At 46.3% G+C, this 11,334-nt stretch overlaps 1 long non-coding RNA gene across 1 annotated transcript; it reads right to left on the bottom strand.

Moving 5' to 3' along the window:
- Positions 1-241: 241 nt before the first annotated feature.
- LOC129653940 (uncharacterized) lies at positions 242-2,693 on the bottom strand. Its single transcript, XR_008715298.1, has 2 exons — positions 2,184-2,693; positions 242-2,024 (listed from the first exon to the last, which is right to left on the bottom strand). It is a non-coding gene; the product is annotated as an uncharacterized LOC129653940 (long non-coding RNA).
- Between the last annotated feature and the right edge of the window lie 8,641 nt (positions 2,694-11,334).

The following is an 11,334-nucleotide window of genomic DNA, read 5'->3' on the forward strand; positions in this document are numbered from 1 at the left end:
CTAGACTTGTAAAGAGGAGAGCTAAAGAGGAGAGATCTAGAGTAGGTGTTCGGGCAACAGGGGCGGAAGAGTGGCAATGAATGACTCCTGCTTTGGGCTCACCAAGAGCTCTCTTTCTTTAAATCCACTTCCTAATTTCCCATCACGACTCTTCAAAGACTTTACTAAGAATGAGGGGTTTGAGACTCATGTTACTAAATTTTGGAAAACTCCACAGTAAATTCTGCAGTCTCCCCACTCCTTTGAATAATGTATGTATGGTTCACAAGCTTCAGCCACAAGCACCATTTTAACATCACATTTTAACATCACACATGGAACAATTAGGATACACTAACACTTGGAATAATGAAGGTATGAACATCCTGAGTCTGGTCTTTGGAAATTATAGATGTGATCATACAGCCTGATATTCAGGAGAAACCCTTCTCTTTAGGACACTTATTTCCAAAATCTGAAATTAAATGAGATAAAGTAATACTGATTTGGTAAAGGATACCTTGTTTACAAAACACTTCATTCGAATGATAGGGATTTTCAGATGTTTACCACTTGTCAAAACAGAGGGAAGAAACTCTACAGTATTAAGAGGTGTTGTGAGTTGAAAACCAATCGTTAGTTCAGGCAAAGTGTCTTAGAAACAGTTATGAAGTCACTGGAGAATTATAACTTGTGTAACACATGGTTTCTATGAAAGGATCTTTTTTAATAAAATAAGACCCAACTATGCATTATGAGTATGGCATGAGTCAGTAAAGGCTTCCCAGAGGTCTCAGGGGTGCATTTCCCATCTCCCTTAGATGCTAATCTCCTAAAGGGAAAGAGTATATTGTCTGTGTTTATCAGTTAGGATGCTTTTGGCTGTAAGAAACAGAATATCATATCCCAATCAAAATAACTGAAACAATAAGGATATTGATTATCTTACACATCAAGAAGCCTACGAATATCCCCAGGTCTAGAATCGGTTAATTCAGTGTGATGAAGTCATCAAGGACTTACTGCCTTCCACTTTCCCCCTCTTCCATCCTTAGTGTCTGCCTTCTCCCCTCAAAGTGGCAAGATGGCGGCCAACCATACAGCCTCAGGCAATCACATCACAAAATAGGAGGACAACCTCTTTCCCCATTTCTCTTTTTTCCACAGAGAAAATCTTTCCCTGGAAGACTTTCCTTTTGTGTGTGTGACTTTCCTTGCAAGGTCCTTAATCAAGGTTGGGTCTTGGGGGTGGCCTACTGGACCAGAAAGGAAGGAAGAGATTGGGAAATGTTATTAGTTCAGCAACTGATAACCAACTCTGCCCCTTCCTGAAGCCACAGCTCAATGTGCTGCACGTAGTAGGTGTTCAGTAGACACAAGGTAAGAAGTAAAATATCCAAGAGCCAGCTGGGAGCAGTGCTCACTCAGTCAGTCTCAATGTCCAGGCTTAGTAGCCTCCGTCACAGGCACCAAGAACTAGCCCTATTTTCCTTCTTCCTTTTCTAGAAGCGTCTGGTAAGCCTGGTCCAGGAAACAAGGAATGAAACTATTTCTATGTTTTGTCACTGTCTTGTTCTCCCATCTCCTGTAAGCGCTGACGTACCCAGGCAGTAGAAGCCTGGAGACCCCAGAGGAGAAGAGCTACTGACAGACGCACGGTGGTCCCCACAAAGATGAGAGAGCCCGTCCCGGGCTTGACCTCAGGAAAGCCTGCCTTCAGATCAGGAAGTAGAGGGACCTCATTCACATTCCCAGGGAAACTGAGGGCAGCACTCTCGAGTTAAAATGATTGCATCATGCAGGGCCCTTTAGAGGAGCTGAAACTCAATGACTTTCAAGAGAAGACAACAGTCGTTCAGAGGTGAATGGTGTTGGATTTGCAAAGGTCCCCATCCTCAACGGGGACACGTGGGCCAGATGCCTCCTCTTTCTTCAAGATGGAGATGGGACTCACTAAAACATCGCAGCCTCTTCCACTTGCCTTGGTGACCGAATCTCATTGATCTCAGCAGTTACGTGGCCTCTGTCTGTGTCCACTCAGCTTCCTCCAAGAAAGCACAGAAAAATGAGATTTCAGCAAAAATTGTGGGAAGTGAGGAGTTTGGACACAGACTTAGCCCCAGCTGACCCCATGGTGAGAGCTGGAGCAGCCCAGAGGGTGCAGACCATCAAGGCAGAAGGAAAGCAAAGCATTCATTTTATACCTAAGGGAACAGGATCCCCAGAGAGGTACACAGGTACTTTGGCTCATTGGAGAGGCTAATGAGCCCACTCTCCACTCCTAATTAGTTGTATAATCTTGGACAAGCTGCATAACCACTTTGAATATTGGTTTCTTCATCTGTAAAATGGAGTTAATTATGTGGACTGCGCAGAACTGCCTCCAGCATTAAAAGAGATACACCAGGTGGGGGTGGCTCTTCCTGGACTGCGACATCACCGTGACCATCTCCCTTCCTACTCCTCTCCCTACTCTGCCTCGGGGCTCCTGGCAGCAGCAAGAGGCTGTACTTTGTTGCAGCGCAGGTGTTCTTTCTCCCCAACACAGCCCTGAGCCTCCCGGTCAGGGGCCATGAGGCAGTCAGGGAAGCCCTCCCATGAGTCCCCACACTCGGAGCATCAGCCAAGGTCTGGATGGTTCCTGGAGGAATCACAGGTGCACCTCTGCCCACCCCACTCGCTGGGAGCTGGCTTTTATTTACCCCCACAAAGGGGCACAGCTGCTGGTGTTAGGTCCAGGCTCCTTCCTCCTGCCTCTTCCTTCCCAACCACCCAGCCTGGGTCTGCCCTCATAGGGGCTGCTCTCCCTACCCCCAGCTTCAGCCACCTGGCAGGAGCAGTTTTGACCTTCAGAGACCGAGGACACCAGCCCCACCTCCCTCCCACCTCACCCTGGGAGTGCCAAGACGGGAACCACCTGTGTCCCAGTTATACTGCAGTCAGTGATAATCTAAGTGAGAACAACAGCCCAAGTGGACCATTCTGGAAGCATGTCCTCCGGGAAGTCACTGTCTGTAGAGATGAGCTGCTGCTGCTAAGTCACTTCAGTCGTGTCCGACTCTATGTGACCCCAAAGACGGCAGCCCACCAGGCTCCGCTGTTCCTGGGATTCTCCAGGCAAGAATACTGGAGTGGGTTGCCATTTCCTTCTCCAATGCATGAAAGTGAAAAGTGAAAGTGAAGTCGCTCAGTCGTGTCCGACTCTTAGCGACCCCATGGACTGGAGCCTACCAGGCTCCTCCATCCGTGGGATTTTCCAGGCAAGAGTACTGCTCCAAAGTTCCTGCAACTCTGCCCTGAGCTCCATGCCCTAACCAAACACCAGCTACCCTGCTTTCCTGATCTTTCTGATCCCCACGAATCTCCCATTTGAATTGGAACTATCTCCTGCAGAGGAAGCTTCCAGCATAAAGAGAGATAACCCCCAAGCCCGTGGGCAGCCCTGGGGTGGCAGCCAGGATTCCTGTTTGTGATTTCTTATAGGACCCAAGCAAGAAGCATTATGCCTCCAGATCCTCTAAAGCTTGATGTGTAGACATGATCTTCGGCACAAGAGAGTTGTAAGGAATAACCGAATAGCAATTGTATTTTTAAAGCACTTTGCAAGGTGCCACATAAATAACTCTTCCTGTAAGTGATTGTCATATATATAAAATGCTAGAGATGGCAGGGGAAAATTATCGCCAGAGGCAAAGACACACACCGAGTCAGGAAAGCAGGTCTCTCTGCAGGAAGCCATCGATGGCATCCTGAGAATTAAATGTCAGCAGGGACTCTGTCCCTGGTCTTCATTTCCCAGTTGCCACATGCAGACAGCAAGAGACATGTGCATGTGTTTTAAAAAATCACTGGCAGTAAAATCCACTTAAAATATTAAATCAGCCCTGATGTGGGGGACTTACAGTGGCACTGATTCTACCTACGATTGTTTTTAATTCTTGGCAGAGCGTGAGATGATCAAACATAACCATTATTTTTCCATTTTATCTGGGGTTGCTAATTCTTTATTCTCCTGGAGCCTGTTAAGGGCAGTTTGCTTTCCTCCAATGGTGCGGCATTTAGCATTAGTTAGATGTCATTTACAAGGACAGCTCAAGGTCAAACTACCCCCACACATATTCTCTCCAATTGCGTGGTGTTAAGTCAGCTTCATTCTCAGTGTGAAAAAGCTCTCAGAAATAAAATACAATTGTATAAAAGTCTGCACACAATCCTTTAGGGAGGCAACTTTGGGTACTAGTTCTGAGCTTGAAACAAACAAAGAGACCCATCCTGGTGACAAGCCAAGCCTGATCTCAAATGGTACAAACAGGGAGTGTGGAAAGGCCAACACTTTGAAACACCAAGAAAATAGACAAGATTCAAACAAGATTTCACCAAAGAGACAGAGAATACAAAAAAATACAACAGGAATGAAACAGGCTATGACTTCAAATACCTTAAACATTAAAAAAAAGAAAAAAAGAAAAGCATGCACATTTTTGTGCCAATAAAGTTAAAACTTGGATGAAATGAATGATTTCCTAAACAACTTACTGACTTGAAATAGACTGCCCTGATGGTCCAGTGGTTAAGAATCCATCTTCCAATGCAGGGGACATGGGTTTGATCTCTGGTAGGGTAACTAAGCGGAGAAGGCAATGGCACCCCACTCCAGTACTCTTGCCTGGAAAATCCCATGGACGGAGGAGCCTGGTAGGCTGCAGTCCATGGGGTCGCTAAGAGTCAGATACAACTGAGCGACTTCACTTTCACTTTTCCCTTTCATGCATTGGAGAAGGAAATGGCAACCCACTCCAGTGTTCTTGCCTGGAGAATCCCAGGGACAGGGGAGCCTGGTGGGCTGCCATCTATGGGGTCGCACAGAGTCGGACACGACCAAAGTGACTTAGCTTAGCTTAGCTTAGGGTAACTAAGATCCCATATGTAGCTGAGCAACTACACCCACGTGCCACAATGAAAGATCATGTTCTGCAACTAAGATCAGCTCAGCCAAATAAGTAAATGAATAATTTTTTTTTAAGTACACTTGTGTGTAAAGATAATGGATTGGACACATGCCTCTACCATTTCCCCCTCCCTTAAACTCCATTAAAACTACAGGAAAGAATTTTGTTTTTTAATTTGCTATTTTTAGGGTTTAGTCCCTTTTCAGCCCTGTTGTATAGTCTGGCGTTCATTTCCAGTGAACTCTGGGGTTTTGTGTTTTTATTAACACAATTTTTTAGAGCAGTTTTCAATTCACAGTAAAATTGAGGGAAAGGTTAAAAAAAAAATGTTTTCCATATAATCCCTGCCCCCAAAAGGATTTTTTTTTTTTTTTTTAGGAAAAAGACTTATAATCTAGAAGCTGTGAAGCTGTGAGTCAGTGGAACACGTGGTAGGTAACTCAGCTGTCTTGAGGTGGTGTGTCACACTGCGCCGCTGGCCCAGGTCTCCTCCTTTTCGATGACCACTGTCCAGAAGACACCTGGTGGCAGCTTCTCCCTGTGCCTGGTGGCTCCGGACAGAGCTGGGGTGTCCACCTGGCGCTTTCCCCCGTGCTCCCAAAACCAGGAACACTCAGGGCAGAAGTAACGCCATTCACTTCCACTATTTTCGAGCCGTGGACTGATACAGCAAGGCCTCCACTTCTGGGCATCCCACTCCCCGGACCCATGTCTGCCCAAGACGGAAAAGGCAGCTCTTTCACTCCCGACATGGAATGGGGGAGAGGACCAGAGTGTGAGGCCTGCACCAGCCTTCCTTTCCCACATCACACCCGACGCCCTTCTCCTCCACGTGTGCCCTCCCCCGCCTGCACCATAACACTTGGAAAGGGCAGCTGTGCCGTAGCCCCTCCCCCACCACCCCACAGCGCATGCCCAGACCCACTCAGGCCCTCCACATGTTGCCATCGCCACAGGTTGTATTTTTTTAAATCTCCCATAGGTGTGAGGAAATAGAAAAATAGATTGTGTCTAACTTGTTTGCATTTAAAATAATTATATTTGGTGAATTAGATGTAAATGAGTCCCCAGTCACACAATATTTTTTAATGTAATAGAATTTACTTCAAAATGTTTTAAATTTTCATTTCAAATGGAGCCATTGGAAACTGAATTCTTCAGCAATATGGCATCTTGTTACTTTCATCAGGTTGGGAAAAATGAATGAAAGTCAGACAGTGGAAGCAGTTGTGAGAATTACTATAACAAAAGAAGTTACTGTATTTTCTCCTTTAAGTGCCTTCCAATGTCAAGAAGGTAGAGGAAGAAAATGTATTTTTAAAGGGTAAAATTTTCTGAATGGGATTTTTGCTTTTAAGAATGAAAAGAGCTGACATTGATGGAATGTCTGCTCTGGGCCCAAACCTAAATCCAGAGCTGAACATACATTAACTCAAGAACATATATTAACCCTCACAGCAACTCAGGCCAGTCAGAACCACTGTGGTTCCATTTTACAGATGAAGAAACTGAGGCTTGGTGAGGTTAAGTAATGTGGACTAAGTTTCCTGACATATCAGTAAACAAAGGATGTTGCCATCATCAAGCTGTCACATTACATCCGCCTGGATAACGAGCCTTGAGGGAACACAGGATGGAGACAGACTGCGGCTGCCAAGTCTGCCTAGGAATCAGCAGCTGCAACAACCCCCGATGGTGTACCTGAGGTGACTCAGGATAAAAAAAACACACGGTCCTGACCCCATAGAGCTGAGGTCCATAACAAAATGATTTCAGCGAGCCCAGACTCTTGCATCTTTTCATACATAGAAAAGATCTAAATTCTTTGCGATATCTGTGGGGTTTTTTTTTTTTTTTAGTTAACAATAACCTTTTGATTCCTTTTCATTCCAATCCCAAAGAAAGGCAATGCCAAAGAATGCTCAAACTACCTCAAAATTGCACTCATCTCACATGTTAGTAAAGTAATACTCAAAGTTCTCCAAGCCAGGTTCCAACAGTGCATGAACTGAGAACTTCCAGATGTTCAAGCTGGATTTAGAAAAGGCAGAGGAACCAGAGATCAAATTGCCAACATCCGATGGATCATCGAAAAAGTGAGAGAGCTCCAGAAAAACATCTATTTCTGCTTTATTGACTATGCCAAAGCCTTTGACTGTGTGGATCACAACAAACTATGGAAAATTCTGAAAGAGATGGGAATACCAGACCACCTGACCTGCCTTCTGAGAAACCTGTATGCAGGTCAAGAAGCAACATTTAGAACTGGACATGAAACAACAGACTGGTTCCAAATAGGGAAAGGAGTACATCAAGGCTGTATATTGTCACCCTGCTTATTTAACTTATATGCAGAGTACATCATGAGAAATGCTGGGCTGGAGGAAGCACAAGCTGGAATCAAGATTGCTGGGAGAAGTATCAATAACCTCAGATATGCAGATGACACCACACTTATGGCAGAAAGTGAAGAACTAAAGAGTCTCTTGATGAAAGTGAAACAGGAGAGTGACAAACTTGGCTTAAAACTCAACATTCAAAAAACTAAGATCATAGCATCTGGTCCCATAACTTCAATGCAAATAGATGGGGAAACAATTAAAACTGTGAGAGACTTTATTTTGGGGGCTCCAAAATCACTGCAGATGGTGACTGCAGCCATGAAATTAAAAGACACTTGCTCCTTGGAAGAAAAGCTATGACTGACCTAGACAGCATATTAAAAAGCAGAGACATTACTTTGCCAACAAAGGTCCATCTAGTCAAAGCTTTGGTTTTTCCAGTAGTCATGTATGGATGTGAGAGTTGGACTATAAAGAAAGCTGAGCACCGAAGAATTGAGAGTTCCTTGGACTGCAAGGAGATCCAACCAATCCATCCTAGAGGAAATCAGCCCTGAATATTCATTGGAAGGATTGACGCTGAAGCTGAAACTCCCAATACTTTGGCCACTCTGTGGGAAGAACTGACTCATTTGAAAAGACCCTGATGCTGGGAATGATTGACGGTGGGAGGAGAAGGGGACAACAGAGGATGAGATGGCTGGATGGCATCACCAACTCAATGGACACGAGTTTGAGTAAGCTCCGGGAGCTGGTGATAAACACGGAAGCCTGGTGTAGTGCAGTCCATGGAGTCACAAAGAGTCAGACATGACTGAGCAGCTGAACTGAACTGAACTGAACCTTTTGACGTTCAGACTTCCTGCCTTTTGAGCAAAAAACTCTGATATAACCTGCCCACTCTAACCCCCTATCCTCCAACCTCCACCCAAGCCTCCTCAGAGCAATCTCTCAGAGTTATTTGAGATTCTGTCTCCTAGGCTTGGAGTCCTAAGAATGTTCACCAAATAAAACATAGCTCTCAACTTTTACACTGTACATTTTTTTTTTCAGTTGATAGTAAACTCATTCAGGGTCACATGGCTATGAAATGGGGATTCTGAGTTTGTCTGACTCTGAGCCTGAGTTTTTAGTCAACACATATCCTGACTTTACTCTGGAATCTTGTCTAAACTTTCTCTATTTATACTGCTTCTAATACTTAATTTTTGTCAGGCTTAAGAAAGTGAAACTTCTGCCCAGAGAAAGAATGTTCTACCCATTTAGATTCTCACTTATTTCTGGATCCAGAGTGCAAATTCCAGAAACATTCTCTCTGCCAAAGTGAGTCAGAGCATGATGTGTTGATGCTGCTGGATGGTTTTAGGATTGAAGGATTATTGGCAACCCAGCCTTCCAGCCATGCTTCCCTGAGATGCACTCTCTAACAGTTTTGTTTGGCCAGTGGGGTGGTTGAAAAGAACTTACTGAACCTCAGATAGGCTGGTCCCCTGGACTATGTCCACTGGCTTACAGCATTTGCATTGCCTGTCTGGGGTCAATCAGCCCCCATCCCCGCCCATCAGAACATCCCTCCCTCATCCTTCCTGGACACACAGAACCCTTCCAAACGATCTGTGCTCCATAGTTACCAAATGGGATCCCAACTGTGTCCCCTACTCTGACTCTTTTAACGTACCCTACCCACCCCATAAACCCTGCTGTCAGTGTGACCAGCTCAACTTAAGAACCCACACCATCCACTTTGACCCTCCTCATCAGCAGCAACCCCTAAATTCACATCATTTGCTTACTCTGTGTTTCCCATCTGCCTTTGTGGTGACCTAGTTCTTGGACCATCCGTTCAGCTCAGACCTTGGCCGCATCAGACTCTGCTTCCAGTGTCGGCTCATTGGCTCCCCCTGCCCACTTCGCTGAAGGATCGGTGCCCCCTATCCCACCCCCACCCCCTCACCCCTGAAGCTGTGCAGCCCTCCCCCACCCTCAGTGGGAAACAGACAAGAAATCCCATTAGGGAGGGAGGAGGGAGAGAAAGACCTAAAGTGCTAGACATGTCGTAATTGTCATTTCATCCTCACAACTACTTGTAATTGATTTATCCCCCACTTTACTCCAGAAATGGGTTAAGAAGCCTTGTGAGACTACATAAAAGGCCAACTAGCATGAATTAAAAGCAGAAGCAGAAGAAAAAAGTAACAGGGCACATAAACCAAGATTAAAGTGCCAAATATGTCCATAAAGTCTGTGCTCTGCATGGGCCATAGCTTTGCCTCGAATACCCACTGCAGCCAGGAGGACCTGAGCAACAGCTGAGGCAGATGCCCTGTTCAGTTGAGGGTGAGGAAACTGACCAGAAGGTTGAGTGACTCAGCCAAGGTCACACAACCGGGTGACTGGAAGGTGGCCATGCGATTTAAATCTAGGCCTACCGGAACAGAAGACCCTTCCTTAAGTCTGTAAGACCCTCCCCCGAACTCCCTTCTGAACAAAAAGCATCCATCAGCCTCCCTCCCGCCACAGGAGTGTCACCTAGACAATTAGAGAAGAGGCCACCTGGCTGCACAGGGCTTGTCCCTAGGCACCATGGCACTGAGGCAAGGGACCTCCAACAGTTGCTCTGTCCTGGGGGAGACGTAGAAGCAATCAAGCTGCAGCCCTGGGCAGAGGCCAGGGAGCCAGGGGAGGCAACCGGCAGGACAGCCAGCACTTCTGTGAGACAGGCCAGCTCCCCTATTTCACCCTGAAGGCAGCATACAACTAATAGGCTTGTCATCTGGGGAGATAACATTAGCCTCGTCATTACCATTTTACTAAATAAGTAATTTTCAATTAATTACATTGCACTCTGGAAAGAATTAGCTCTGGTTGACTTTTCCATTCCTGCTGATTATGACATTGGCAGAATTCATTAGTCCTGTAGATAAGCCAGTATTTGTGGGTGTGGTGGGTAGAGACAAGCTCACATGGACCAGTGCCAGGAGCCCCAGCGTATCAGGAAAGCTCTAGTCTGTGGCCAGCAACGTGGCCTTGGTCCACCCATGGGCCCTCCAGGGCCACAGCCATTAGCCCTGAGAGCAGCATCCATCCAGAAAAGACCTCCTCACCGGTTGCTTTGCCTTTTGGCCTTCCCTTTGATTCCAGGATAAAAATCTGTGAATTGACTTGTTGATTGGTTTCCTCTCAATTTGAGAGCCTCCAAGAGCAGCTGGGCTTCCCTGGTGACTCAGATGGTAAAGAATCTGCCAGCAGTGCTGGAGACCTGGGTTTGATTGCTGGGCAGGGAAGACCTGCTGGAGAAGGGAATGGCAACACACCCCAGTATTCTTGCCTGGAAAATCCCATAGACAGAGGAGTCTGGCAGGCTATAGTCCATAGGGTTGCAGAAGCGACCTTATGACTGAAGCGACTTAGCACCCACGCTTGTCCCTCTATTTAGTTAAGTGTCTTCAAGGAAAACCATGCAGTCCATGGGGTCACAAAGAGTCAGACATCACTGAGTGACTAACACACAAGAGCAGCTAAAGACTGTGCCCTGAGGGGAGGGAAGCCTGGACCCTGTGCTGAGGAGCAAGCTAAGGAGGACCAGCCTGGAAACACCAGGTGCTCTGCAGTAGACGTGTGTGAATGGTCACAGGCTGGAGTTCCTCATAGGCCACTGCAATGGATGAGTGTTCATTTCCCTCCAACATTCATGTGAAACCCACCCCTCAGTGTGATGGTGCTTGGAGGTGGGGCCTGGGGCCTCTGGCAACAATTAGGTCATGAGGGTGCAGCCCTCATGAATGGGATTAGTGCCCTTGTAAAAGGGACCTCAGGGAGCCTCCTAACCCTCTTTCCATCATGTGAAGGCACAACAAGATGATGGCAATCTGCAACTTGGAAGAGGACCCTCCTCAGAACCGCCTGGGCTGACACTCTGGTCTTGGGCTCCAGCTTCCAAAACTGTGAGATGTAAATGTCTGTTTCACCCAGTCTATGGTACTTCATTACAGCAGCTGGAATGGACCAAGACTGCCACCTACCCTTAGCCTCTCTAAGCCTCAATTTCCTCAGCAGCCAGCTGG

The sequence above is a fragment of the Bubalus kerabau genome, chromosome 5 (genome assembly GCF_029407905.1).
Source record: "Bubalus kerabau isolate K-KA32 ecotype Philippines breed swamp buffalo chromosome 5, PCC_UOA_SB_1v2, whole genome shotgun sequence".
NCBI lineage: Eukaryota > Metazoa > Chordata > Mammalia > Artiodactyla > Bovidae > Bubalus > Bubalus kerabau.